Source organism: Poecilia reticulata, chromosome 2 (genome assembly GCF_904066995.2).
Source record: "Poecilia reticulata chromosome 2, P_reticulata-male-v2, whole genome shotgun sequence".
NCBI classification, from domain to species: Eukaryota; Metazoa; Chordata; class Actinopteri; order Cyprinodontiformes; family Poeciliidae; genus Poecilia; species Poecilia reticulata.
Window position 1 is genome coordinate 38350938 of NC_088831.1, and position 26134 is coordinate 38377071.

Sequence of the window (26134 nt, forward strand, 5' to 3'; positions counted from 1 at the left end):
ACTTTCACTCTTCATATTTCCCATAAGTTCCACTCTCTGACACAGCAGTATGGCTGTTATGCCTAAGTAGAAGGAGACCTGAAATTTAAACTTGTGGCATCAGTCTACAGTAAACCTGTATCAGCAATAGGTGGTGCTTTATCGGTTTCCACAAAAACACTTTCCAAATGTCCAACTTTTTGCCAAAGACTGGTTGTGTGATGGAACAAGAAAAGAGTTCAAGTAACTGTTCCTTAGTCAGAGAACACTCTGCTCACTCTAGATGTTTCTATAAGACCTTATTAGTGGGACTTAAACTATAGAATTGCTGTGATGGACAGTTTAAGAGGTTTTGAAACTAAAATTGAAGCATGACTCCAGTAACCAACCCATGCCTAATGTGCTTACCTGTCTGTGCATTGTGGAGGAATTTTGCAGTATAGAAAATTGTAAACAAATCAATATGTAAAAGACAGATCTGCCATGCAGCTGTGTGAATGATCTATATACCAAAAGCTTATTTTTATTCCCTAGGACACAATGGCAAATATCTCTGATACAGGAACTATAATCTTAAATATTTTGCATTGTGATCCATAGCAATATGGACAAGCAATTTAATTTGAACTTCTATACAGTGTGGAGATGCTATTAGGGGGGTCAGTAAAGGCTCAAAACATAGTAGGGGAAATACTGTGTCAATAGCAGCATTGAGGTCTAACAGCAGAAATTGGCTATGCCTGAGTTTGTAGATGGTAAAAGATCATTCAGTCAAAAGTGAAGTTTCAAAGCTGCTACTGTTAATTTTAGAGGATAACCTAAATGCAAGAAGGTAGACATTTAGGTCCTTAAAACTTTGATGATAAACAGAAACCCATATCATACAAAAAGCCATGGACAGAAATGAGGCAAAAAACTCAAGAACTAAAATACAAGAACTCAATACCAGATAAAGTGAGAGGAAACGCTTTAAAGTCTCATTGAAGTGCGTCAAGATGTTCATCTACAAAGGATTGTGGGTGAACCAACTACTTCAGATATGATTAGCATTAGTCTGAGGTTTCCCCTGAATTCTAAGTAAATTATACAGAATATTTCAGACTTTTGGTGCAGCATCACATGACACTCAGTTTTTCTCATTACTGTAACACATGAAAAGCATCTTATTAGCATTAACATAACATTTGTATTTTTTTTAACCAAAAATGTCTTTTAAGTATTTTATTGTCCCTTTTTCTGGTTTTCTAGTGACAACCAAGACTTATTACTATTCCACATACTGTCTACCCTATATTCAAAACCCAATTTCAAAATGAATGAAAATTCAACCTGAAATGCCGGCACGAAGTGAAAACTCTCATTGCAAAGTTGCGTCTTCTTGAGATGCTGTCAGCTCTGCAGATGTCAGCGTAGCTTATTTCATCTCCATTTACCTCCACAAATGAAACGGAACAATAGATAACAGGGATCCTGGCAGATCAAAAGACACACGGAGCTTTTGGAAGTTTCCTACATACTTCCCTGAACTGTCACACCTTTCTGTACCAGTCTTGCACGGCAGCCAGAAGGGAAAGCCATCACTAATTAACATGTGAGAGTTGGCTGCTGCTGTATGAGTTCCTAGACACTGACTGACTCATGGCTTCAGGCCCCTGGCATGAACTATTCAAAGTGCACTCCAGCATCTCTCTTCACGTGAAGACAACAACGCCACAAAGGCTTATGTGCTAATTATGCTTCTTAAACTATCTCAGGGTGTTATTGGCCTCGATAGCTGAACAAAGATCAGAAGGAAAAAAGGGTACAAGAGTTGGAAGGTGAATGCAAAGGAAAAGTGGTTCATGCGCATCAAATCTTTCTTCTGCAGATTTGCTTGCACAGCTCATCGCCAAATCATTTCCATTTAAATGGCCACACGTTTTGGTGCTGAACTCTCAGAGACAAAAGACACGAGTGGATTAGTTCCACGCAGGGCTTTATTGCTCTCGGGTAAGAAAAAGGACACTCAGGATGAGCTTCATCAGTCTACAAACCAGATCGCAGCACATCATCTGCAAACCATTAACACTTATTAACCTCGGGATGTAATAGTTTTGACTCAGCCACGTCTTGAGTTTGCACACTAAGTAAATGGTTTGCCTGTTTGAGATCGTGAAACACACAACCTTCACAGCATCCCAAAAAAATCTATTCTATATTAAAAATCTTTGCTGAAGAATAGCGAGTCTCTCCCACCTTAGAAATTGAAAACGGTTAAATTCCAGTTTTGTTTTTAATTTAATTTTGTTTAATTTAACACAGAACAAATGTTACCAGATCATATTTTTAGTTTGTGAAGCATTAACTCAAAAGCCATATGTACTGACATTTCTTTGTCTGCTAAGGCCCTGAAGAGGGATGGTGGGTCAAAGTCGGCCACTCAGAGCTCTAATGACCAGGAGCTGTAAGGGTAAAATAGGCCTGCAGAAGTGACAGTGATTTGGTCAAAGCAGCACCAGCACACAAGTCAAACATAACATAGGCACCAAATGATCTCCCATCATCTATCTGATCTGAGAAATGTGTTGATCAATAGAATGTAATGCAGATGGTAATAGTTGATGAGGATGGTGCACAATTTTTTCTTGCATTTAAAGCATTGGATGCATTTGAACTGTGCATGAAAACCGGGTATTAGAAAATCTTTCTTAGATATTACACATATTGCTGCACATTTGAATCCATACCTCCCTGTCACTGTAGGTGAATGATCGGTAAAGTTCAGAGTATGTTGCTGGATTGCTCTTCTGGCTGAATGAATGAACCCTGCTGGTCTGTGGTGGGATTATTTTCAGTTGATGCTAATTACATGTTACACTGAATTACTTACACATGTAATTAATTGTCCTCTAAGTCAACACTTACTAGAAAAATGTGCCTACCTTGATGACTGAAGAATGCCATCTGTTTTTTTTTTCTTATGTATACAGACCAGTTTTAGTCATGGAGTACAGGTAGCTGCTACAGGAAGTCAGAAAAACAGCAGTTTAGCTTTAACATAAGTCATCACTTCAAAAACCATATGATTAATCGTGAACCAATATTGATCTTTACCATGTTGGGGTCATTTTGACATAGTGAGTGCTCAGTCTTATTATGAGACTTCTTGACTTCTTCAAGATCAAAAGGTACAAACTTAGCTGTGGGATATTTATGTGTTGAGAAACTGTTTTCTAGTATTTAATTCAACTGGTCTCTGATTTTAAGCACACATCTCTCCCGAGGATGTAGCCTTTCTGACCACCTGCTAGCTAGTTTATACCACATTGTCTCAAGGATGCTTTCCTTGTTTACTACTTATTGTTCCCTTTTGGTGTTGTTTTTACCCTGCATTGTTTTAATAAGGTGTCTGGGAATGTTGCTCTTCCTATGTGATAACATCATGCAAATAACAGCTGTAACCTTTAGCTTTGGCACTTTACATTTAAACAAAAATCAATCCACTCTCACCTTTTTGGATTATATGGAGTACAGAAATAATTAAATTTAGTAGGAGTTATATGAAATCTAGGCATGTTTAATAAAGTATACAAGCAAAAGATATTAGGAGTAAGAAAACTGTTCTGAAAATGACTATATGTAAAAGCAGCTTACCAAAGTGCACCCCGGTGTGTTTCTGAGTTACCCATTCATTTTGAAGTCTCATAAAAAGCTAATTATACTGAACAATAGCTCACTATAGATGCAGGACATTTCTTCCAACAATTACCCACTGATGAGCTTTTCAGGAACACTGTAAGGTTCAGTGTGCTGCTCAAGGACATATAATGGAGGAGTTGGGCAAACCTCAAATGTCTCATTTGGAAGGCAAGCACTCTGGGCCCATTCAATGAGCCATGATGTCCCATGAAGACTTTGCAAACAATGCATAAAACCAAATTACGCATTGAATAACTAATCTAACTCTGATACAATCACTTTTGAAAGTATTTTGAAAAGACATTACATGTGCAAAACAGCTGCTACATCTGAGTGCTCATTCCGTTAAAACGGTTCACACCAAACCATCTCCGTGTTACTTTTTGTTGTTTTGTTAGCAGAGCACACTGTTTTTTATTTGTTGTAAATTAAACATTTCATTTATTCATTTTATTTTGAAGATAAATAATGAAAAAATAAAATTATAATTCAAGTCTTCCTTTGACTGATTGTATTTTTATGCGGGTAAATCTCTAACCTAAAACAAAAGATTAGCAAAAAAAAGAGAAAACGTCCATCGAAAGACAAAATAAAGGAAAACAAAAATAAACAATCAAATATTGGACTTAAGTGAAATTAATTATTTGATTAAGTGAAGTTCTAATATTTACCACAAGTGCGTATGCAGGGAGTTTGATTGTGTATGTACCACATTCTATCCAATCTGATGCAACCGAATGGGAGCTGAAATGTTTCTGAAGGTCAGTTGGCGAGTCTGTACACATATTAATGAGTGAGAGTCATTGCTAATGGAACTGGAGTAATGAGTATAGACACAATGGAATCTATTCGAAGAATCTTAGCAGCAGTGCGCTTGATTGCATTTATTTATTTACTTCTGTTTTTACCCATCTTTTGTGCTCCATTTCCAAAGAGCCGTATTTCTGTGTACTGCAAAGAAATGTGTTAATTCCCACATTCCAGATTTGTTTATCTATAGAAGGATGTTTTTGGAACAACTTAATTTTCTTTCCTACTTTTTGCAATGACATTAAAAATGACACAAACTGTATTGGCTTCTTTAACCTCACCTGAATTATGAAGAGATAGGTCTAATGTCCAATATGCAAATTGGATGGTATTTCTACATGACCTGCACATGCAACGACTAAAAAGAAAATAAGAAATGAATGCCCCTGCAACCTTTAGAAATAATTCAAGTGGGGGCAGCAAAGCAGGGGGAAGACACCCAGGAGTAAAATACCCCAGATGTAAACACGTTAGCATAATGGCTTTCTTGCTAAAAGATAGCAATAAGGACAGCTACAGCCACGATACTGAAAAGAATATGAAACACACTAGAAATATTTAAGAGGATGTTAATGCTGTTATCTGACACATTAGGAGTTATATGACCAAAAAAAAATCATGTTTATTGACCTGGCAGCCAACACCTGGTGATGTAGATTTTGTTATTCGGTGTCGGTGTCATAGTTCTGGTACTTATTTAACATGAGAAGTGCTAAATAAATTACAGTTCTGTGGTGTCTTTATGTTTTGGAATTTTTTTAAGGACCATTTTACTGATGCATGCCAAATATACGGTGTAGTTGTGTCACCCTGAGCAGTGATAATATTTACAGCATGTTCCTAAAGTCTGTCCTTTCTGACAATAAATCCGACTGGTGATGGCTGAAAATAATTATTATACTTTGTTATTGACTGGATAGCGTAGCCATTAGCTGGCAAGTTTGCATCAAAGCACAGAGCTGTTTCCTTCTTATCGAGCTCCTTATTGTACACTTGCCACTTAGTCCTTTCCTACCTAATGTGTGTTCCAATAATAACAGGATGGACAATGAAAGTGCTCTCAGAAGGGTTGGATTTGTTGTGCATCTCTGAGATAAAAGTGAAATTGAGACCGAAAGGGAATGGATGCTGCTTTGGCATGAGGAGTTGTGACAGTTACAGTTTGGCTTGTGTAGATTCACAGTATTCTTTAATTCTCTCACAAAACCTGGCAATGTAACATTTTGGCATATTTCCAACAAAACAAACCACCAAGCCAACAAAAATGTTTTTTTGTGGTTGGTAGTGATAAAAAAAAAACAAAAACAAAAAACCCTTCTTACATTTCGCTCTGCAAACAACATCTGTTTTATCCTCTAGAACAGCCATTCTCCATATATGGCAAAGATGCAATCAAAATATGAGTTTTTAACATTCTTATCATTGTCAAATTCATTAAAATCTAAACATGCATTTTTTTCCCCTGTTCAATTATATTTGTTTTGCAATGAAAAGCTTAGAAAAAATAACAAACTCTGTCTGTGTGTGCGTGCGTGTGCGTGTGTGTGTGTAATTAAATGACAAATAAATTTTTCAGCATCAGTGTCCATGTGACTGACCCATTTTCAACCATAGAATTCATGGCTCATAACATCAGTGGAGGGATTTCTTTGATTAGGCCTGGGTAATGGACAAGACAGAAATGTGTTGTAAAGCACTATCATGCTGGCTCCTAATTGCCTGATGACTTTAATTAAACTTCAGGCTCTTTTTCTTGACTAATCGCACAGCCTCACAGTGCCCAGCCCTCCTTTAAATGGCGCCTGCCTGACTTTCTGCAGATGTCAGCATTACATTAATAACAAGTTGCTTCAAAAACTCGCTCTGAGCAGGACTTATGGTTGTGCACTGCTGAGACCCAAGTGTAGTCGAGTGAGACAATTCATCAGTGCCACAATTACAATTTGTCACCAAGCAGTTACCATGACGTATAAATCAATAGTCTGCTAAATACTTGCCAAATGCATCCCATCTCCCACATCAATTATCAATTTATTGCTCATTATCATCTCACCATTATATCTCTTGCAACATGTTAAAAGGCAGTAATAAAATGAGAAAAAAAGAAAGTGCCTTCCATTCTGTGCAACAGGCAGTGTTTCACTACATGCACTAATGAGGCCATGTATGCACGCTCTATATTTCACTTTAATAATTCAGATAAATATTTCTCCCTGCAGTAGCGGACAAAGGCACTCTGAGGAGGTGCTTTTATTTCAAGGGGTCCAGAAGTTAATGCCGTCCTTGTATATTTTCTAACCTTTAAAATGATGCCAGCTTTGCACACAAACGCCATAGCTGCCCCTGTAACCTTTAGAAAATTGCAGACTATGGGCTGAAATAACAGAAATTACTCATCACATACAGCGTGCATGTTATACTAATGTAGCAGCGGACCAAAGAAACAAAGTATATCAGGTTGCAAGGGTGGAGTTAGGTGTACATTCTTTAGCCATTAATATATGCCATGGTTTATGCAGTTGTGCATGTTAGGTACACTGCTAAGATTTTATACAGATCTATGCACCATTAAATATTAACTAAAACTTATGTTTTTTTTTTTTTTTTTCTGCAGGATAAATATTTACCAAACCCTTAAATCCCAGTGACAAAAAGTGTTTTTATTTACAAAATGATTCAGCTGCACTCAAGCTTTTAGAAAACAGAGAAACCCTAATAAATTCTGAAGGCCTGGATACATTTTTCCCTTCATCCAAACAATAATTTATCACGTTAATTTTTAAATGAGAAGACAAACTATTACACCAAGTCTTTTATTGAATGAAATGTTGATGACAGCTAAATACTGTTTTATCAGAGCAGCTTTAAAGGAGCAGTAATGGTCCAAAAATGACGCAGAATTTTTCTTAATCAGAAAATGTGAATCGTTCCCAACGGTAAATAAAATGTTTTTTGTTTTTCTTTAATTGTGATGGATTGCTTCAAAGTCAGTGACACAATACAAGAGACTGTCTATTGTTGCTTCATGCTTGTCCAGGGGAAGTGTATACTGCAAATCAATGAATCGAGACAATCTGCTGGATTTTCTTGTAAAGAAAACTTTTCAGACCAATTTGAAGATTAAACAAAGCTTGACTGCACTGTTTGATGACTCAGTTCAATTGAACTGATTCGGTTAAAATGACTTTTTTACAAAGTGACTTAAAATGACGTGTTTTGAAAAGGCTGCTCTCGGATCATCAATATAATTAGCTCCTTTGTGAGCCACTGGGCCTTGCAAATCTTCATGCCCCCTAAGTTTTTTCCACATTTTGTCCGGTAAGAACCAAATAATTTCAAAGTTTTTCTTTGGGAATATATGATTCATGTTTCTAATGGCTCATTGTTTTGCCAGATTTAATGGACAGTGGCTGAGAATTGGCACAAATTCTCAAAAGGATCTACGAATGGATTTTGATTGGTCCATTCTGACATGAATATTTTGACCCAACATACTCCCACAGAATGATGCTACCACCACCACCGTATTTTAACCTGGGATTGGTATATTCAACTTGATGTATACTGAGATTTTTTCTCCATTTCTAGACCTTTTCAAACAGTTCAATCCAAATCTCATCTGACTAGATCACCTTCTTCCACACTCTTTATTTGTCCGCTACATATCTCATAACTGGGATTTCCTAACATTTTCTTCTTGCTAATCTTCCATATCATGCCAGTTTTGGAAAGTGCTTAATTAGTTTTTCTGTTAAGTCATTCTCCCACCTGAGCAGCGGATTTTTAAATAAATATCTCTGGTTTAGATCAAATGAACATTATATTATAACTAACTTCTTATTAAATCATGTTATAAAAATGCATCTTTAATTAGTGAAAGAAACTTTGTAAATAACAGGCTGGCAGATCAGAATGTTCAGAAAAGATCAGAGCTGTCATTGAACAGGTAGAAGTTTTTCAAGGGCCTATGCAAAATTATAAATTCGGAAATGACATTTAAAAATCTGTTTCTACCAATTGATTAGTTCATTGAACACAGGAGACGAACCAGGTTCCTCTGGCAGTTTGAGGAGTTTAAATGTCGGGGATGCCAAATCTGCTGATCACCAGAGATGTGCTTGTTGGAAACAAACAGTGAAGTTTCAGCTGTGAGATGTGATGTTAATTATCGTCTTGTTTGAATTTTGACATTACAAACTGTTACCTGCCACAGAAAAAGAAAAAAAAATCTCTTGGATATCGCATAAGAAGATCAGTTTTCTGTGGGTTGAAGATGGAGATATCTGGGTCTGCGTGTGCACAGTGCATCCCGGCTGCTTATCTCGCCAGTAAGAGGGAGACTGCAACAATGGAGAGAATTGAAAGATTTATTTTGGCTCAAAATCGGCTGTTTTCTCCATGGCAGGTTTACAGGTCACACAGCACTCTGCACCTCTGGCACTAGCCATAGCAAATAGATTATTTTACCTGCATAAATCAAGACAGAATACAATGCAGAATTCAGCCACTGCCGTCACTGAAGGGCAACACTAACAAGGAAATATATGTGCTCTTGCACTGTGTCTATTATTTATGATTGTGTGTGTACTGTTTCAGATGTCAGAGTACACAGATAACGATTAGATGATTACAATTTAGATGATTACTTTTACATAACTCAATAGTACTTCATAACATTCAACCTTCTCTTGCATGTCCAAAACATTTGTCTTTTGTCAAAGAAATATGTTTTATATCGATGAGTAGTATACTGCAACTAACAACAGATGACTGATTCTACGTTGTGTTCACTGTTCAGAAAATTATCAGATTTTTAGGTTTCCATGCTAGTCAGCATGATTTACATTTATATTTAATTGAACGCAACTGAACTGAACTGGGATTTCTACTGATGCAGTGTTTAGTGTGTTGTAATGGTTACCACTTTTGTTTAGGCTGAATTTGGACATATGGGCTAAAGAAAGTTCTGTTTCCTACAAATAGTTTTGCTTAACAATGTGTCTCTTTGTCTCTTGAGACAAAAAAGAACAAGCAAAACAAAACACACAACATGTACAGTAAATATAATGCAAAATGAATCTAAACTACAAAAACTTGTGTACACTTTACCAGTCAGTGTTGATTTATAATCTCCAAGAAGCCTTTTCTTTACCGTTGCCTCGGGTGAGGCGTATCGTGCAGGTACTGAAACCAGCTGCCTTCCCGTCACTAATTGTCTTCAGTATGAGTTTAGAAAAGAACCATTTATCACCAACACTCTGGGCTGCTCATCGCACACACAGCAGCCAGAACACACATAAATAATAAACAACTGCCTTATATGGCAAACAACGGGAAGTTCAAAAAGATAAAAAGAAGAAAACTTTTTGACCAGCTAAGCCAAAGGCTCTGATTTTTTTCAAACTACTGGTCCCCTGGGGGGGGCGCACAGCAGCAGAACAATATGGGAGGAAGACCAAAAAAACGTTGTCCAAAGCTGACTGAGAGCTCACTGCCAGCCAGTCATTACATGTACGCCGACAGAAGAGGGGAGTCCATGAATTATTTGTGCCACCATGCAGCTTCCAACATCATGGAGTGACGCATCACATGCAGAATATATCGCCTTCAGCTTGCTTTGGGCACACAAACGGTGTGTGAAGCTGTCCATCATCCAGAATCTGAAAGGTGGTTGAGGTTATTGATTTTAATAAAGGTAGATTTGATGGGAGTAAAAGAAGCCCTCACTGCTTTACATTTATAGGCTCACAACCATTTTTGTACCACCTAACAGTTGGTTGTGTGAAGAATCAATAAAAATGGAAATTTCTTTTGTTATTAAGCAGTTTTGAAATCATGATGACTGGATAATAACACAATTCTCATTAATTAATCCCACTGTGCCTCTGGAAATCTTTGTAGACTGTAAAGTGTATTTACCCCGTTGCAAATTTCCCCTGTTTTTGTTTAGCACTCAAAGTTATCACATTGCTAAACTAATTTTAATGTCACACTAAAGGAAGATAAAAGCAAATCAAATTTAAGACTGGACTTTGACTAGGCCGCATGTCTATTTGATTTTTGTCTTGTTCTTTAGTTATTCAGAGGCGGATCTGCTGATGCGCGAAACTATCCAAGTGAACATGAATGGATTGTTGGACATTCACATCTGGATTTTCTGCTAGAGAGCAGGTGACGTTAGCAAGCCATCCAGTTCTCTAAAAGGCCTTTCCCACCAACGTGGTTCAGAACCCATTCCAGTTCCTGAATGTACTTTTGAATCGGCGTTGTGAGTTTCCACGAATAAAAGGAAGCTCCACAGCGTGAACAATGGTTCAAGTCAGGCACCACAGAATAACTGATTTTTTTTTTTTGCACAAACTGTGATGTCTTCACCTCTGGGCCAGTCAACATCTGGAGATAAAAGTTGGTCAACTGAACAAAGAAACAAAATATTGTAGTGGTTTTTGAGGAAACACAGCATCTGATTTTTGGGGGGTCTGACTTTTACGCTCGAAAGCATTCACATCATTTCCATTATCACCTGGTAAGTCTGTCACCCTTCAAAATAATCAAATTCTCTGTTATTTTAAGACATCAGTCTTTCTGTTATGTACAATAAGAGTGACCATTGCATTGGCTAAAACATTTGTGGATTAAAGGAAGATATGTAAATTTAAAAAAGTAACTAGCTCTTAGCCAGCTCTGCCGTCTTGCTAATACACTCCCCTACAGCGTTGTGCAACTCCCATTGTTAATGATGTATGTTGGTTCCAAACTGGATAAAAATACATAGGCTTTTAACAAAACACCAAAGTTTGAAGGGACCCGAACTCAACTAGTTCAAAAACCAGAGTTTTTTTCAGTGGAATAGGTCTGTGAAATTAACAAAGAACCCTCAGGCTACACAACAAGTTTACTGATACTCTTTTTTTCTGATGTGCAGTGTTAGTTTCATGCCAAATGTAATTGGATGCTGACCTTCCTAAACAGCTCCACTTTTGTTTTATGAATTTTTTTTTTTTTTGGTAAATTCAATACAAGCTGTTGTGTGCTTTTCCTTTTCTTTTCTTTTTTTTTTTTTGCTTAGTAGTAATCCCACAGAGTCTATTGTCGACCAGTCTCTTTCTTATTGCTGAATTATGAACACTGATCTTAACTGAGGCCTGCAGTGCATTAGATACACTTTTTAAAGTAATTTTGGTTGGGCTGGTACTCCTGGGATGGCTCACTGCTGCTCCATGTTTTCTTCCTTTGAGGACAAAGACTCAAACTGTGTGCTTGCTGGACTCCCAGAGCTTAAGAAATGGCTATGCAGACTCTAGATGTTTCTGACTTTTTCTCTGATCTGTTCTTGAATGTCTTTAGAGCTGTGTATGGTGTGTTGTTTTCCAAGATCTTTTAGTCTACTTCATGTTCAGAAAGTTATTTTTATAAACGTATCTTTGTTCTTGACATATGACTTGAAGTAGCAAGGGTGAAAGAATGTTTTCACAGAACTGTAAACAAATTATATATATTTCTTCTTCCTGCTGAAAATGCAAAAAATAAATAAATTCAATAAACACCCAATTTAATTGTTTCTTTGATAAAAAGAGTTGTTTATATTTACTGTGATTTTTGAGTAGACGCACACCACCATTGCAGTTGCTGGAAGTTGGAAAGTGAGTATACTACTCTGTTTGTGTTTTGGAGAGTTTTACCTCGGGGTGTTTTAGGCTATCTGAATCAAGAAAATACATAAGTACAGGATCATGACTCTGCTGTCATGCTTCATAAGCCTGATGTGTGGTCCATTTTCCTATCAAACTCCTGAGGGATATTTACAGGTGAGAACCTCATTTAGGTTGCCTTCAAGCTGTGAATATGTGGCGACTCGATAAAGTGGAACAGTATATCTTTATGTTTTCCTTTACTATGCCATTTAACAATGTTCACTTGATGTTTTGACGGTCAAACAACGTAGTGTGCCATTCAACTGTAAATCATGGCCACCATCACTGTGTTATTTTAGTTTTATTTTTTTGCAGGTGTCTAGTGTCACAAAGATGTAATCTGATGTTTGCTTTGAGGTTTAATTGATCTTGAGCCAGGCATGCCTCTCATGCTGTGCCTGATGCGTGATTCATGGTACCACGTTTGTTTCACACTGCGTCTGTCTCACCCCATGTAGAGTGAAGGAATTTTGGCATCATGAGGCGGCTGCAGTCTGGTCTGCCTACAGGCTGTAGCAATTTACAGTTCCGGAGAAAAATTGGGCATGAATCTGGTTTTAATGGCCAGGTTTTAATACATTTTTGAAAACCATTTTTGTGTTTGTGTTTTTTTTTTTCCTTCATGGTTTTGACTGCAACACAAAAAAACTGTGATTGATTTGAAAACAAAAGTACAGTACAGAGTTACCTTTGGTGCAAGAAGGTCATGCATTCAAATCCTGACATGGGGTCTTTCTGCATGGAGTTTGTGCATGTGTAGGGATTTTTTTTTTCTATTGGAGTTTAGTGAAGGCCAATCGAAAACCTTACAGAGATATTCACTGTTTATTTTTAAAACCAGAGGTTATACATGAGAGATCATTGTTCTGAGTTAAAGAAAAATTATTTGGATGTTTAAGAACAACCCTGGAACCATCAGGGCTCAAGTAACACCACTTTTACTGCCCACGGTGAAATGGTTTTTATATCCCCATGGATTGAGATAGCACCAGCCATGAAATAAATCACTGCTCCAAATACAACTTGAAGCTTGATTGTAATTTCTAGCTACAAAAATGGACAGGTCAAATTTAAGCAATTTGTACCAGACTAAACGTTCCCAGGTCAAAGACAAAGGATTTGGGTGTATGACCACAACAAAAAGAATGTTTGCAGGAGTTAAGGCGAGGCTTTCAAAGCTAAAAATGAAAAAAAGTAAAAGGGTTTCCAGTTCTGAAGAACTCAAACAAATAAGAATAATCACTACTCCAAAAATATAGACAAGTTTTAATAAGGTCAAAAATTGAACACGTCCTATTTTTGACCTTATTAAAGCTTTTCTGTATTTTTGGAGTGATGGTCATTCCTAATTTTTAAAAGTAATGGCTCCACCATGATGTGGGACTGTTTTGGTCTGTGGGGAACTGGTGCATGGTACAAGATTAGATGGAATCACGTAGAAGGAGGACTACCTCCAAATCCTTCACCTTCATCTCAGATCAACAGAGAAAAGCCTTTGAACACTCGTTTCAGTTGGGCCAAGATGTGAAACACACATCAGTACTCGTATTAGCTAACATTAAGCTTTTGGAAATTCGTGACCTCAACTTCACTGAAAATTGTAAGCTATGTTCCATATTCCAGAAAACCAATGAATTTAATGAGCTGTATCATTTCCTATAAGAAGAGAGGTCAAATAGTCAGACCAAAATAGCAGAAGCTTGTTGACTGCTACAAAAAGCCTGTGACCATGCAATTTGCTAAGGGACCTTTGACCAAATATTAATGAGGGTGTGTGTATTTACTGCACTGGAGCTTGAATGTATAATTTTTATTCTGTGTGGACAAGAGAACATCTGCCACAAAATCAAACCTGTTCACCCAAGTATTGTTTTAAAAATCCCATTACAGTTTAATGTTGTCTAATCCTTCTACTCTACAAAAAGAATGGTTCAAATAAACCATTCAAAGTGAACAGAACATTAACGTCTGTATGCAATCTTCTGACCTGAACCGCGCCTCAAAAGGGCCAATCTGCGGTGGGAGTTATTGACATGGCTTTGCATAAGACAAACACGCTTTGTTGTATCAACAGGGAGCTGCAGCATAATAAGTTTTAAAAAGCCTGTTATCAATCAAAGCTGAAGGATTACAATGGATTTAAGTTAAGCTTTCATTTCCATAAACGAGACTTGAATACAGTCCCTGTTTGTAATTCTTTGTTTCCTCACATCGTGTTGAAGTGAGATGAGCTTCTGAAGGACATCAGGAGGGAGACGTAGCAGTGCTTTTAGCTCTGCATTAAACATACAGTTGTTGGTGGTGTGTGGTTGTTGCTCAGCTAAAAGGGGGGAGATGTGAGGCACCAGTTCAGGGAAGATTGCCTTGGGAGATTGATTGGAATTTGGTTTCTAATCAGTCTCTCTATCTTTATGTTCAGTGTTGTGCTGAAGGCTCAGTACATAACCCATCTGGAGCTGTTTCAGGACTCATCAGCTCGGAAGATCATCATGTGTGTCACAAGTCTGTCTAGCAAAAACAGAGAACATAAATTATTCCATTTTTGCATTGAAAACATGTTATGAGTCTTCTGTGTGGAGGAAAAATTCTTGAAGTTGTTGAAGCTTGCCTGAAACTGGTGCCTGAACATCAACCCTGCTGCAACAACCAGACATAGTTACAGCATTTTTCATCAATAACTGCTGAGCCACTCATAACATCGCAGTTATTCATATCGTAATCTGTCCTGTTATGAGTCTGTTATTAGCAAAAACAACAGTTTTTAGTTCATTTGCAGTTTTTTAAGAAATCTAGTAATTTATCTGATTAATTTAATTTTAACCATTATATATTTAATGTCGCAATTAAAATAAAAATGTGTATGCGTACAAATCTGAAAGCAGCATTAAAGATCATTTAAAAAGATTCAGCGTTTAGTTCCTTTAACTCACAGACCAACTGGGAATGTGCATGCATGGATAAGCTCATATGTCATCTTTTATATCTTGATGCACAGAAATTGGACTCCTAATAGGCACCTCTTTACCATGGCAACAGCTAAGAAGAAGACCAAGAAAAAAATTTGCTTGCATAAAAATTAAGGTGCCTTTGACAAAGGAATTTTCCTCGGTCACTGAACAGTCATTCTCCTCACATTCTTCCATTCATTGCAGTCCTTCAGCACTGCCAGTTTAGCTGCCCATGAAAGCTCCAGGTAAAATGCCATTAGTCTTAACCACAGAAGTGTGACTTATTCTCTAACACCGACACTTCTGAGGTTTTGTTGCCCTTCTAAAAGACATGAGAAACAACAAAAAAAAAAAGTTCAATTAATGTCAATTCGGTTTTGGGGCTTTACTTTTGCTGCCATTTAAAACAAACATCAGGTTTGTATTCGTATTGTAAAGTGTAAAATATGGTTTTGGTGGCAGAATTAGAAACTAATCCATGAAAGATAAAACATATGAAATACTTGTGTTTTTGCTCAATTGATTTTATGTGATAGGCCAACACAAAGTAGTATTAATAATAATTGTAAAGTGGAAGGGAAATGACACATCCTCCCTTTAAAAGCTTATACAATTAAAAACAAAATCTTGCACAATTTTATTTATCCCTTTGCTTCCATTTCTTAACTATCCACATTCAGTAAAAATAAAAAAAAGCCTACATAAAAAATTAAGGGTTATAAATTTGTCATAATTAGTTTTTCATATTAGAAAATCAGTTTATTACATTTACATTGCAGTTTTTTCCTTTACTGATGTCTCCTTGAGAATTTGAGCAACTGAAATGACCAAAAGTAAAATAAAGGGCAATTTTTTTTTTAATTTAAGCTGAATCTGTTCACTTCATTTGAGCTCTTTCTAAATGATGGCCATCTAGTCTCTGGGAATCATTTTGGGAAGATATCATTCAGCTGCCTCATTTTTAAAGAAGCAAAAAGAAGAAGAAAGAATCAAACTGACAGCACAGGACATGAGAATCCTAAAACTTCTGGCTAAGCCTGATGTGGTAATTTATTGTGCTTTACCTGAGTGAAAAATTCCATAGTCATGGAAACTGGCTGATGAGGGCAAGGACTCTTTCTATCCTTTTTGATCTGATTCACCTGTTAGGTATGATATTTTCCCTTCTATTCATAGCACCCATCTGCCAAGATCTCAGTGTGAAGGTTTCTTTTCTTTAGAGCTGCTCATTGATCATTACCAAGACCTTGTGCACTGCATGCCTCCGAAGTTCTGACATTTATAATTTCTCAGAATTTCGATGGATACGATCCTTATCAACATAATTTTAGCTTGACTGAATTTTACCCTCAATAGGTCTAAAGGGTTGTAAAGGTTTTTCTTTTGCATGAAGAAAGCTATGTGTAACATTCTAGAACATTTAGATTAATACAGTGGTTCATTGAATCAGAAAATCATTGAATAGTTAATTCATGTATTTATGTATTCAGTTAAATTATTGATTCATTTTACACACAGTGACATATTTCATGCTTTTCTTTAAGTGATTGTGACTTGCTAATGACAGTTCTGAACTAAGCTCAGAGACTAATTTACAGATTTTAATTTCAAAGGTTTCTCGTATACATTTTGGTGCATTATAAATTAGACCAGTCTTACTTCATAATAAGTCAAAAACAAAGTATTGAGTATGCACTTGAAACTTCGTCAGGGCTTCTTTCGCATAAAGTACTGCATCAGCGCAGTGTGGCATGGAGACCATCAGTCGGTGGCAGCTCCACGTGGGCTGAGGTTGAGCACAATGTGAGCAGATTAAGAAGCAAAGTGTTGGGGGTCTGGACATGTTCATGTTGTCATGATCTGGTTAAGCAGACAGCGTGGCTCCTCAAACCATCTCTAACTGTAGAAAGTTCCCACTACGGCTCTCCACTCAAGACTCTGGGACCAAATTAAAATAGACTTTATTGCTTTACCTCTGACCAAAAGTGCAGTTTTTTTTTCCTCTTAGCCCACATAAGTCCTACAAGTTACTTCTGTTGTTGTCTTTGGTTAGGAGTGGCTTATCATGAGTTACAGTTTCAGGAAAATCTCCCCTAAACTCTTGAACTGTCTTTGCTTCACAATCCCCTCAAGGCTATGGTTACTCCTCTTGCTTGTGCTACTATTTCTAAAAAACACATTTTCCACTTATAACCTTGGATGCAGTACTCTGTAAATGGCCAGCTTCAGTTAATTACTGTTAATTATTTGTATGGATGTCATTATAAGTTATTCTGTGTTTCTCAATTACTTGTGTTTTTGAGAAACTGAACTTTGGGGTTTCATTAGCTGTAAACCATAACCACCATATTGACGATAAAACGAACACTTCAAAAATATCACTCTCTGTAATGAATCGACGTAACGAATGAGTCTCATTCACTGAACTGAGAAACTTGAATAAAACAATGACATTCTAATTTATTTAAATGTACCTGCAAACTGCATCCTAACAGCAAAGAAATCCTTCCACGTTCTGAGTGTCTGAATAAAAATGACTTTTTCGAAGGTCACCTTCAGTGAGACACTCTGGGTCCGCAGGAATTCACTCACTGGGACAATCTGCTAAATGTCTGCTTTGACATTTTGAAGTGTGACCCTGACAGATTGTCGAGTTAGATAGTCCCTGAACATTTGTCTATCTGAATAAGTGTTGAATAACTGGAAATGACCGTCTGTTTAATAAACACCTTTCACATGACTTGGTTTACTAGCCTGTCTGTGAATAAGAGGGGAATATGGGATTGTTCAGGTGCTCACTGAGGCACTTTAACACCAGATTCCTCCATCAACAAGAGAAATCAAAATTCAAAAACCTTTTATTATCGCATTTATGAAACAGATATGAAATTTTTTTTTCCTTTGCTCATGAATAGGAAAGAATGTTTTAAGCAAAACAGGACTCCTGATACATCTGAGTTTACTGTTTACTGATTTTTTCCTTCATGTTAGGGAGTTTAAATGAATGAAATATAAGGGTTGAGAGAAAAACTTACCAAGCTTACTCAATGTTTTAGTGTTTCTTTGAAGCCAGTGACCTTACTCAGCAGTTCAGCCTCAGTCTCTGACAGCTGAGACTCATCTGCTTGTGGCTACATTGAAAACAAATAAGTTTAGGAAATTATTGTTGATCTAAAGATGGCTGAACTAGTCAGTGAACAGATAAGTGAGGGTGAGTGAAAGATCTGTTTACTCTGTTAGGTTGCATAGTTTCCTGTTGGTGTTGTTGTGGCGCAGCAGTGAACTCCGATGGAGAATGACAAGTTTCTCAGGTGAGTTTTGCAGTTGTGATCTGAAGCAGAAAGTGGTCAGAAGACCTGAAGCACCCCCAGTGGAGCATAAGTTCCTTAAATGTGTTTAAAGGTGAAACAGGGAAACAAAGGACAAAATATTGTCAAACAAATATAATATAGTAAAAATTTTCTGCAATCTGTTTTCACTGAGAATAATTGTGGAGGCGTACTGAAATGTATTCTTTACCTGATTTTGTCAGTGTGAGAAATCACAGTAAGAACACTGTAAATTGTGATTTTTCTTGCTTTAATGAGGAAGTAATTACATTTTTTTATTCTCACTTTCTCCAGCTTGTTAAAACTGATTTATTCTTTTTCAAATAAGTTGGAAAGATAGAGACAAGTTTAAAATTGGATTTGCAATTGACATTTTTTTTTAACAATTTTCAATGTGGTTTAGGTCACTCTATTTATAGCTGTAGTTAAACTTGTTTCGCAGCAAGAGAGCACATGGCGCTCTGCAACCAGTTGCAAAACAGTCAAAGCACACAGGATAACAATAATCTAGTTTAAAAAAAACAACAATTAACTAACATGTAGTAAAAAAAAAAAATCACCCAAAAGTTTAATGGATATGTCAGTAAAATGCAAATGAATGCAACAATATGATAAAGTACTAGAAAAGCATCAGTTAAGCATATACTTTACTAGTTACAGTTTCAAGGCTTGTTGCTGCAGTTTCTTTAACTGAGTTCAAGCACCATCAGCCAAGAATATTTTAAGGGACCAGCAAACTATTTATAGTGTCAGTGGCCATATGATTTGTGCCATGAATGAACGGAAGAAAAATAAATAAGGGAGATTACTTTCAAATTTTAAGATGACCCGGTGAAGGATTACTGGCACCATAAAATAATTAGACTTGCTGTCCTGTCCCTGTCTGACAGCCTTCAGAGTCATTAGTTCATCACACTACAGAGCTTAAAATGAAACCCGACTCTAGTTGGCACAGGCCATATGACACACACTTTTTGGATATTCCTCCACCTAATCCAAACAAAAGCACTGCCAAATAAGCAAGAGTTACAAAAATCTGGTTCAGACGTCTCTCTAGTAACACAATGCAGGTCCACTTTTACATTGGTACATGCCCAAGTTAAAGCTCTTCAGAACTTCAAAACTCCCAGTTTAATGGACACTCATTTTGAATTTTATTCCTGTTGGTTTGTGGTCCTAGATTTTGGCATAACTCTATTACAGATGGATTTAATAGTCACTATCAAATCTGTTCCCTCTTAGGAACTCACCTCTTGGGAGTAATTATATGCAGTTCTGTGGCATAAACTGTTTAAATCTCTTTAAAAGCAAGTAATGGTATGTGGTCTATAAAAAGATTCTGCACAAATGGTCAGTAGTTTATCAAACACAATAAAAATCCAACCTTGAGCTCAGTCACAATTTTCTGAAAACGTTTTCTATTTTAAAAGCTACTCTTCAAAGTAAATTGATGAAGAAAAAACCTAATAAAACTCACAATAACCTTATAATCTGAAATGTTGTGGAGCGTATCATTTTGAGATAATAAGGTTAGACAAATGTCAACACAGCTTGATTGTCTTTTTTTTTTTTTGCACAGCACATCAGGTCATCACCAATATAAACTTGCACATAATCCCAGGTCCAGTGTGGCATTTCTGCATATTTTGTGCTCTGTTCACACTGATAAAATGAGCGCGGAAATGATCATACATCCATTTTGCCGCTGTACCGGTGTTGATACATTAGGTCAAATGTGTCTGTTTTATTAAAAAACCCAAATCCAACACTGCATATTTATCTTTGAAAAACAGTTCCACTGGCCATTTTTGCTCAAATGTGGGGTTGAATTGTATTAAAACTTGAAGAAATACAACCAAATTAAAGTCTAGCCTGGGCAATATTTCCATTGGGGTGTTTTAAATGCATATTGAGCATCATGGTGGTTTTACTCTTTCTCAACCCACCTCCGCCCCATCTCCACCTTCAGCTCACGGCTCTCAGGCCTCATTCTCCTCCGACCGCCGCCACCAGTACAGGCCCTGGGGGGTCTACATTCCTATGCTGCATCAGGAATGTTCATCGAACTTATCGAAGTCCAGCTCGACGTCCCTGGCCAGGGCCTGAACACCAAAGGACTTTGGTTATTTTTATGTTCATTTTGTCATTAAGCTCTTTTAATTGCTTTCTTTCTCCGTCTGAGTCTCTCCAGATTGAAATAATTTAACTGTAGAAACTTGGTCAAGTTAAACTGCAGGATTCAGTTCCTTCACCGAGACATTAAATAAGCAACCATGATTTTGTTTTTATTTTTACTATAGACTTTGGCAGAAAATACAAGTAACCAGTTTCTTCTATGTCTAGAAGGCATTCAGTTGTTCATCAGTCTCCTCTGCTTTCCATATAGCATATGTAACCAATTGATTCCTCCCTACTGAGAAACAATGTCACTGTAGTTAACACAAGCTGGTCCTAGGAAAACAACACTCAGTAACTAATCTGGTTATGATGCAATGTTCAGAATATTTTTACAGGATTGTTTGCACAAGGTGACAAATCCCATCTGTACTTTTGATTGGCTGCCACGGTTGAGTGCACTGTGCAGGGCAGAGTGGAAGATCAGTTCGTGTTGGGACAAAGTTATCCTCCGGGATAAAGACGTTAAGAGAGCGGTAATGAGAAACTTTTGCTGCACAACACACCTTAAAATGTCAAACACTTCTGTGTGAGATGACCATGATAAATGTGTCCTCTCTTGTCTTCAAACCATCCAGGCAGAAAATGACACAAGTACACAACCTGTCAGTCCTCGTTTGGGATATTCACCAAAACCGATGGTTGGCAAGAGTGTCAAACCTTATAAAGTTTCCAGTTTTCCAGTGGGATGGATATCAATATTCATTCAGTGGATTTCTGCATATTCCTGAGAATTAAGACTTATTTAGAATCAATGCACAATCAGCAATTTAGAGATTATAAGATTTAAAACAAACCACCAATTGACAGAATAAAGAATGATTATAAATCAGCCAATATTTACTCACTAATGATTATTTAAAACAAAACTAATTCACAACATGAAATGACTAACAAAGAAAAGTAGCACTAATTAATGAACAAACTATGACCAGGATGTAAATGTTTAAGCCTAAAATTTATAAAAATGTTTGTCAGAAGCCCCAAGGAATGGGTATTACAACTTTATTCAGATTCTAATCTTTAACACTAATCCAAGAATAGAGGGGAAAAGGTATAAGTCGTATCATGACTTTCTAATCTTTCTGGATCTTGGTATATGTGCATATTTAAACACCCTTTTACTCTTGGCATGGCAAACAGGAAAATATTTGGCACAAACAACTTTTTGGAAGAGCTAAAAGGTCAGTGAGGTTGTTGGTTCTGGCACTGGCCCAATGGCTGACTGGTTCCAGTTTTTGGATCAGATAAAGTTCACAAGTCCTCTCTAACCTGAGCAGGCAACCCTCCTTTCTGATTTTAACATTGGGTCTGAGCTGTGAGACCCTCCTGTGGGGCAGGAGTCATTAAAAGGGGCTGATCAACCAATGAGAAATGGATTTGCTCCATCCGTCCATCCAAAAATGCTGGTATAGCTTTGGCTAGAAATGAAAACTCAATAGAGGCAAATACAATTAAGTATTGATCCCAAAATTTGCAAGATTGCAAATATTCCTGATCTCAATGCAGCAATCATTCACATAATTGGGTCATTTAAATATCTGCAAAGAAAAAGACATCTTAATGTTGTTAACTGAGAATTTAGTCAAAAAGTGATCAAATCTGGATGTCTATTTAATGCAGTTTATTTTTCAATTTGTCATTCAACTCAGAAGAGTTATAATCAGGGCTCATATACCTCATAGACTTAGAAAGTATTGCCCACTAGGTACATGATGCAAAAACCACATGTTTGTACAAAAGCAATGCCTAAAATCTTTTTTGCAGACAAATTGTATGTAAACAGGCAGAATTTTGGAAGATGAAATATGAGCCTCAAACACTCTTGACATCATCTACAAAAAGTATAACAGTGCTTTTAGTCTCTAAAAGATCTAGCTTCTTTTTCAAAAATGTTCTCTGTTTCTAAATATTTGAAAATGTTCTGATAGAAAATAATTGGGTTATGCATCGCCAGCTCTTATAGTCCACTTAGCTGTTTTGATATAATTATTTTTGTATCCAGACTTACCAGGGCACAACATGAGTGCTGCTTTAAATGTTAACTTTTTGTTTTGCTTAAAACTCATCTGTAGATGACATCAAATTATGTGTCTTACTCGCAGTGAGCTGTGTTTAAAATATCAAGAAAATAAAAATGGCAGGGTTGGCAGGGTGACTCACACTGTAGACAAACAAAATAAGATGTCTTGGTTTCAGCACAGAAAGCTAGAAACTACACATCTTAAAACAGAGAAGAGGTTTGGCGCTGTGATAAGATCAAATATATTTATGGAAAATTTTACAAATCTGATTTGGGAAAATAGATATAGACACATAAATAACATATATATTTCTGATTAAATAGAAATTTAATCAGAAATAAAACTTTATAATTAAAATCACAATAATACAGTATGACAAGGCTCTGGCCACTGCTGCAGATGTGTTTGCTGTGTCATATTTACGTAAGTGAGGATGTGACCAACCGTTTTTTTTTTTTCAATAGAAAGATTATATTAGGGCTGCACAGTGGCGCGGTTGGTAGAGCTGTTGCCATGCAGCAAGAAGGTTCTGGGTTCAATCAGCCCCGGTCTTTCTGCATGGAGTTTGCATGTTCTCCCTGTGCATGCGTGGGTTTTCTCCGGGTACTCCGGTTTCCTCCCACAGTCCAAAAACATGACTCTCAGGTTAATTGGTCTGTCTAAATTGTCCCTAGGTGTGAGTGTGTGTGTGCATGGTTGTGTGTCCTGTGTGTCTCTGTGTTGCCCTGCGACAGACTGGTGACTTGTCCAGGGTGTACCCCGCCTCTCGCCCGGCAAGCTAGCTGGAGATAGGCACCAGCAACCCTCCCGACCCCACTGAGGGACAAGGGTGAAAGAAAATGGATGGATGGATGGATGGATGGATTATATCAGAGGAACAAAGTGTGATTTTGTTTCATCTTGGTTCATTAATATGCAGGGTGGCATGGACTGGCTAAAAACTGCCGCTATATATGAATTTTCGCTGCACAGGTCTTTTTGTTTCCTGTTTCTATAATATCCACACAAAAAGGTTAATTGAACTGATGAGTCTGAATTTACCCTACGGGTGAGTTTTACATACTTGTCTCTCTGTCCTGTGTTGTTTATGTTGATAGAGGCCGGGGACCTATCCACAGAAAACGTAATTTCTCATTCATTCTTTATACTGAGAAAAACAGGAACAGGAAATGGACAGATAAGTGGATAATTAGGATTTATTTTTCTGCATCATGAATAATTTTTAATCTTTTTTTCCCCCTGTATGACTTGAAAAATGGTTCCGTAATTCTTGCTATTTCATTCTTGTATTTTTCCTGGTACATTTACAAAATCAGGAAGTTTAACTAAAAAATAAAATTTTATTTATTTAATCCATTTTTGGCCATATTGACACCATATATTGGGTCATACATTCCTGTGACAGGGAAGTTAAAATCATTTGCTGTAAGGGCTTTTTTTGTGAACCTCTTCCTGAAACAACTATGGGACCCTGAAGGTGTGTGTGTGCAAACTATCATCCTTCTATAGACAAAATGAATAAATGATCTTCAAGTGTTTTATTTGTTCCCAATAGCCCATTTTTATGCTTTTATAATTCCATTAGAGTAACCTTCTTTATACTCACAACGCAGAGTCACAGGGAAACATAAAACTCTTAAATAAATCATCAGTAAGAGCAGAAAAATAACAGAACTGGAAAATTATTATTTCAGTTAAATAGCTTGCTCCTCTTCATTTCTATTAAAGCACTGTCCAGTTTCTGGACAGAAAGAACTGGGTTTCTGTGTATCCATAGTTTATGGAGGTTTAAAATGCTAAGGCTGTCCCAAATATTTGTGCTGTCCACTTAAAATATCTGAAAGCACCGAGGACTGTGTACACACACTAAATAAAGTTTATCGGTGTCTTTTTTGAAAACCAAAGGTCACTAATAATAAAATCCCCTCACAACACATAAACTTCTTTCCCAAAAATGTTCTTCACCATGGGCCCAAGCAGTGCACACAGAGCCCTCCGTATTCATCGGTAACTCTGGTGAGGACATGAATACATAAACCTAAAAGTAATTTACAATTTCATTAAATGACTGTAATCTTACACAATATAATATGCTCCTCTTTTCAACATCTCTCTTAAGAATCAAGAGTCCTGGGTCCTCTCCTCTGCTCTCACCCCACAGGGTTTTCACAGGCCTGCAGGGCAAAGATGACCATGTTTCTGGTACAACTTGTTTTCACTTTTTAAGTAGAATTTAATTTAATTTCAATTAGTCATTTATAAAGGTTTCTGGGTTTGTTAAAGGAGAAACAAGCACCTAACATTTTAGATGACCTACCATATTTAACAGGGGCAACACCCAGTTGGTTGTGGCAGATGGCAACTCGTACTGAGTCAGGTTCTTCTGAAGGTTTCTTCCTATTAAATGAGTGTTTTTCCTCTCCACTGCCACTAATGTATGCTCAGCATAAGGGATTGTTGCAAAGTTAACAACACCACATAGGCAATTATGCTACTGTTGCTATGTGCTCGTCCAGAAGAAGTGAATGTCAAAGGTCAATGTGTCACTGGAATCTGGTTCCTTAGGTAGAAAACATATTAAAGTAATATAAATAATAAACTGAACTTGAAGCACTATTTGAGAAGTGGGATCAATTGGAATGTATGTGTGACTTTCCAGCGTTGATTCTTATGAATTACCAATCTTACCGGCATAAGCACATGGTTACAACCGATCAAATAAAAATAGCAGTTAATATAGACTTGGTGACCTGCCGAGGAGAAATAAGCTTCTGTCTCACATCAAGATAATTCCTACAGGGATTGTCAAGCTGGAGAGACACTATACAATTTTTTTTTTACCTGATTTTATCTCTGATTGTCAGTCGGGAAACGTCTGTGTCAGTCTGCACTAGCTACTATGAGATGGGGTGAAAACCGGACTTTGACGGGGAGCTAAACTGACCTGACCTCTTTTGCAGTCAAACAAACATGTTTGACTTTTCGAGGCTGATCTGGAAGCAGTCAGGTTGTGTGAACTGAACACTGACCCTGCTGCTATGTCTGTTTCAGACAGCCAATAAAGAAAAGAGAATGGAACATGACATCAGCTCTGAACTGACTATTTATTTCTTTGTAACTAAGCAATATTATGTACAGAAAAGCAAAAGAGCATAAAGCATCATACCAGCTCTCACACAACTAAATACCATAACACAATGCAACGTGTTGAACAAATAAAAAACAACAGAGAAACACTTGGACATTCAAGACTAAAATACAAGAAATAATGAGAATCCTTACTTCCATGTTTCAAAGAAAGGCAATGAGACTTAATTTAACGAACTGACATTTCTACAGTACAATCATTCTAAAACCCACAGACAAACACATAACCTCACATACATGTTCCAACTATCAGCAGGAGTGGAACAAAGAATACAGCTGAATTTATCTAAATCATATTCAGCTTCATCTCTGCTTCTATATATGTGGGAGTGTAACAGAAACAGCTTGTC

At 37.0% G+C, this 26134-nt stretch overlaps 1 long non-coding RNA gene across 1 annotated transcript in view; it reads left to right on the forward strand.

Moving 5' to 3' along the window:
- The window catches only part of LOC145550846 (uncharacterized), a 99203-nt gene extending 73569 nt beyond the window's left edge, over positions 1-25634 (forward strand). The window contains exon 3 of the long non-coding RNA XR_014086629.1: positions 23735-25634. This is a non-coding gene — a long non-coding RNA (uncharacterized LOC145550846). The remainder of the gene's footprint in view (positions 1-23734) is intronic.
- The last annotated feature ends 500 nt before the right edge of the window (positions 25635-26134 follow it).